The sequence below is a fragment of the Marmota marmota genome, unplaced genomic scaffold, assembly GCF_001458135.2.
Source record: "Marmota marmota marmota unplaced genomic scaffold, marMar, whole genome shotgun sequence".
Lineage (NCBI taxonomy): Eukaryota > Metazoa > Chordata > Mammalia > Rodentia > Sciuridae > Marmota > Marmota marmota.
Window position 1 is genome coordinate 1 of NW_026006148.1, and position 5,294 is coordinate 5,294.

At 32.5% G+C, this 5,294-nt stretch overlaps 1 long non-coding RNA gene across 1 annotated transcript; it reads right to left on the reverse strand.

The window, feature by feature from the left end:
* Positions 1 to 360: 360 nt before the first annotated feature.
* On the reverse strand, positions 361 to 5,288 carry LOC125614714. The gene is made up of 2 exons (XR_007345281.1): positions 4,481 to 5,288; positions 361 to 3,945 (listed from the first exon to the last, which is right to left on the reverse strand). It is a non-coding gene; the product is annotated as an uncharacterized LOC125614714 (long non-coding RNA).
* Positions 5,289 to 5,294: the final 6 nt, after the last annotated feature.

A 5,294-nucleotide genomic window follows, 5' to 3' on the forward strand; every position in this document is an offset into this window, starting at 1 on the left:
CAATAAGACAGCCAGAAGAAATCTCATAGGAAAAATAACTCTACAACATTGGTCTGAGCAATTAGTTTTTGCATCTGACCCCAAAATTGCCAAGAACAAATACAAAATTAGACTAATGGAATGACACTAAACAAAATGTGTCTGCACAGCATGGAAACAATTAACAATGTGAAGAGACAACTTGCAGATTTGGAAGAAAAATTTTCAAGCCATACATTCAACAAAGAGTTAATATTCGAGATATTATAAGAAACTCAACTCAATAGCAAGGAAAAAAAAACAATTTCAAAACAGGCAAGAAAACTGAACAAATATTTCTCAAAAGAAGACATACAAATGATCAAGGGATATTTTTTTTTAAATATTCAGCATCATTGATTAGTAGGTAAATGCTACTTAAACCACCATGAGATATCATCTCATACCTCTCAGAATGGTTATGATCAAAAAGATAAAAGATAACAAGTATTGGCAAGGATGTGGGGAAAACGAAACTTGAGTACACTGTTGGTAAGAATGTAAATTAGCTCAGGTTGACCATCCTTATCCAAAACTCCAAAATGCTCCAAAATCCAAATCTTTTTGAGCATTGCTATGATACCACAGAGCGAAAACTCCATATTGCTTAACTTTGATTTGAGTACAATATTATTTTTTAAATATATAAAATTGCCTTCAGGCTATGTGTATAGATGTATATGAAGCATAACAGAATTTCATGTTGTAGACTTGGGTCCTATCTGGGAGATATTTGTTATGTACATGCAAATATCCCCAAATCCCCCCAATAAATGAATGAATAAATAAATAAATAAATAAATCTGAAAAATTTCTCTTCCTAAGCACTTAGGATAAGGTATATTCTACATATAAAGCTATTATGGAAAACTCTATGCAGTTTCCTCCAAAAACTAAAGATAGCATTACCATGTGATCCAGTGATCCCTGTGCTCCCTATTTATTTCAACACTATTTACAATGGCCACATTATGGAATTAAACTGTGTCAATAGATGGATGGATGAATAAAATGTAGTGTGTATATACAATGAAATATTTTTCAGCCCTAAAACCAAAAATATCCTGTCATTTATGATGATATGGATGGAAAAAGATGTCACTAGGTTATGTGAAATGAGCCAGGCACATTAAGATAAATACATGATTTCACTCATATGTAAAAAAGAGTTAATATCATATAAGTTGATAGTAGAATGAATAGTGGTTACCAGAGGCATGGGATAGTAGAGAAGAGGGACAGACAGGGAAACATTGTTCAATGAATAGTTAGGAGAAATTAGTTCTGGTCTTCTATTGCACAGTAGGCGGGCTATAAATAATGATAATATATATTTCAAAAATGCTACATTTAATAAGTTGAAAATACCCAAATATTTGGATATCAAATAACAGGCTTGTAAGTGATCCATAATTCAGAGTAGAATTAAAAATAAAATACATGAGCTGAACAAAAATGAAAATACAATGTAATAGGAATGCAGCTGAAGAAGAACATAGAGCAAATTTATAATTTTAAATGCATTGGAAAGCAAGGTTTAAAAACAATGATCTAAACTTTCATCTCAAGAAGATAGGAAAAAAAACCCCAGAGATCTGCAGAAAACAGTAAATTAGTTAAATAGATAAATTCTTAACAAGACTGATCAGAAAGAGAACAAGGATCACTGTTATTAGGAAACAAAGAGGTGATGTAACTATAAATTTCAAGCCAAAAATTAAACCACTAAGTGAAACAGATAAACTCCTTTAAAAACACAGTCTCTGAAAAAAATACTATCACAAAATTAGTAGAAAATTTGAATAGTCCTCTGTTAAAGAGATTGAATCTATAATTAGTAATCTTCCCCCTCCCCAAAAAATTCTAGTCCCATAAAACTTCAAAGGCAAATTTTGCCTAATATTTAATAGAAGAACTAAACAGTTTTACACAAATTTTTACAAAAAATGGAAAATAAAAAAAAAAACTTTCCTTATTTCATTTTATAAATCCTCATAGCAAAGATGGACAAGTTAATCTTTCACATTGAGACCCAAGCTCAAGCTCTGTGGGCCCTTCACAAGCTGCCCTCTCATGTCAGGTAGCCATAGCTCACAGAAGAGATGAGGAGGAGTACAAGGAGAGTCCCCAGAGGGCAAGAGCCCATGAAAGGATCACAGCCCTGCTTGGAAGGCGGGGTTAGGGTTGTAGGGAAGGTGAGAAGGCAAATATCTGGATTTTCACACATAAGCAAAAAGGCCACAGGCAGGTAGTTGGTGGTAGGAAATCTACAGAGAAGATAGTGGGAAGAACTCAGAGTCAGGTGAGAACCCAGAGGCCTGAGTTGGTGTCGCTGTCTTCTGTTCAGAACCCTGAAGGGGCAGACCCATAGCCCAGTGGGCTGAATTCTGAAGTGGAGGAAGGGGAAAAGAAAATCAGACACACTGGCATGAGAACTGGTTCACACTCTGTTTATTCTTTGCTTTAGCTGCAACCAAAGGAGAATCAGTAGTTTTCTTTTCTCAGTGAGACCCTGGATATCATTCATTGCCTTCTGAAGGGATTACTGGTCACTGCGGAAGAGAAGAAAAATACTCATGCTCAAATTCCATTCCACTGTAAAGTGCACAAAAAGAGTACTATCACATGAAAAATTCATGTGTCAGGAGAAAGAATTCTTGAAAGAATGATCACAATTTTTATTAGATGTTTTGGCCATGAGTCATTTATTCACTTTACGATTTTTTTTATTTCTGGGGAACTAAGGCAGAATTTGCAAATGAGAAAAGTTAACATTCTTCACTTTTAATGAAATATGGGTGTGTTTTTATAAATTCATAGATCTTACATCTTATTAGCTTCATCTCTTTAATTCCAGTCTGACAACAAGAATAACTGCTCAATAAACTTAAGATAATACTACTAAACTGAATAAAAAACAGATTAATAACAAGATAAGATTTCATCAATTCATCTGTCAAATCAATACTTAGGAATTAATTTTGGATTGTGAATTTCATTTTAGTTTACTTAATTAGCACTATATATTGGGGTGCTTCCCAATGAATTTGATCTAAATATTTAAGGAAATAATATTTTTAGATTGGTATAATAGAATCTGTCAAAGTTATGTTTATTTTTATGGTAATTTCTTTCTCTTCCATTTCAAAGTGTGAGGGAAAAGAAATTTATCTGTTCAAATTCTATTTTATGTTTTGTTTTAATAATTACCAAAAGTCTTTCTTGAATATATCATTTCTGGAAGAGGATGATTATGATAAAATGTGAGGATACAACTAGAGTAGTAGTTACAACACTAACTCCATATGCAATGTGAAGGTCAAGAGTAATTACTCATTCATAAGTATTTATTGAGTATATTCTCTGCATGGTACTACCTATAAATTGGTGATAAGCAAAATAAATATGGCCATTACTTTCAAGTAATTTCAGACTAATGGGAGGGTAATGCTTCTAGGAAACAAAAGTCTGAATGAATTGCAGTGTTTAAGCACTCTATCATAATTCCCTTGGTGACAGGGACAGAGACTGGAGACAATAAAGATCTTTTTTGTCTTACTTTGGAGGAAGTAACTAATTTTCATATATAAAAGTGTGGTTATGTTAGGAGACTTCAGAGGACAATAAGGTAATAAAGGATATAGAAATACTGTGGTTTTCCTAACCAATGGGGTGATTTCCATCAGGAAGGATAGAAACTATGTAAAGTTTGAGGTGTAGCCTAAAATACTTAACCTGCAGTTATAAAGAATGCTCTGGGAGAGCAGTAAATTGAATGTAACTAAAAGAGATCACTTTAAGGAAAAATACTAGACAATACAAGAAAAGAAAATTCTACAAGGGAGAAAGGAATATAAACAGACATACAAATACCTGAAAACTTCCAAAAGATCACAAATCATGTCTGTGGACCATGGGAAACTAAAACTTAGAAAGAATTCAGAAAGAACTTGTTAACACAATTATGGGATGTTAAGAGTATATAATGAAAGTAGGTTTCAGTGTGTTTATGTTATAGTCTCTTAAGTTAACTCCTCCTAAGTGGAGTAATCATTCACTCCGTTGTTTATGTTGAGTTTGTGTGTATAAATACAATCCAAACAAAGTGACATTTTCCTTTGCGGACCCCAGCAAAAAGGAAACAAAAAATGTTCAGCTTATACGTTAGTTTTGCAAACTTAATTATAAATATCTGTCTCTTCATAGATTTTATTAGTAATTCACCTGCATATCATAAGAGGGGGCCCCCAATCAATAAAAATTTAGTCAGCTGAATAAAGATCAGTAATATTTATTAAATAATAAATAATTGTTTCTAGAATGGGAAATATTGAGTTTGGCAAAGTACTTTATCAATTGTGATCACTCAAAAATATGGAATAATTATTTGTGAATTATCAACTTTCTCATTCTTAAGTTTTCAACATATTTATTTATAAGAAATACTTCCTAAGTTGCTTACCTGCAGGTATATGCTTGAGTACTCTCTTTCAATGTGGACCTAAATATAAATTTTAAAAAATAATGTCTAAAAATTAACACTAAAAATATTGCCGATTTTTAGAATAAAGAACAAGCCATTTTACACCAATACTAATTCTTTAAACAAAGGACATGCAAATAGAAAGCATTCTTGTTTACCTAAACACCAACTGCAATGTATAATACAAAATTTAAATTCTCCAGTAGAGAATAGTATCAAGGCAGCAGAGAACTTTTTTTCTTGTGAATTCTAAGCACAGAATATAAATTTGACTCTAAATTCATAAATCTGGTCTTTAGGTTCTAAGTTGGTTTTTTTATTTGTTAGATATATAAATTGCCATATTTTGTAATTTAAAACTTATATTTGCAGTCTGGCATACTGAACTATCGAAAACCTCTCCTTCCTATCCCATACCTTAAAAAAAAATAAAGAAAATAGCACAAAAATCTAATCCACAACTGAGACTGAGAGCCACAAAAGGCTTTCCCATCGCTCAGTGAAAAATGAAGAAACTAGAAACTCATAGGAAAAACAGGAGCTAAAGCTGAAGTACACATACCTTAAGGTATACGGTTTAATAAAGATAGCTTGGAAGGAGTTGAGGATATGTGTGTTTTGTTTTTTTTTTTTTTTAAATTTGGTAGAGAGCTGGAATGAGCTATTTGTCCAAGCCTGAGTCTTAAATGGAAATAACAAGCTATGACCACTGGACTTGAAAATGAACCAGGCCAACTGTTTCAGCAATATGGATGGAAAGGATCAGCTTGGGATGCAAGAACTCCATAGGGCA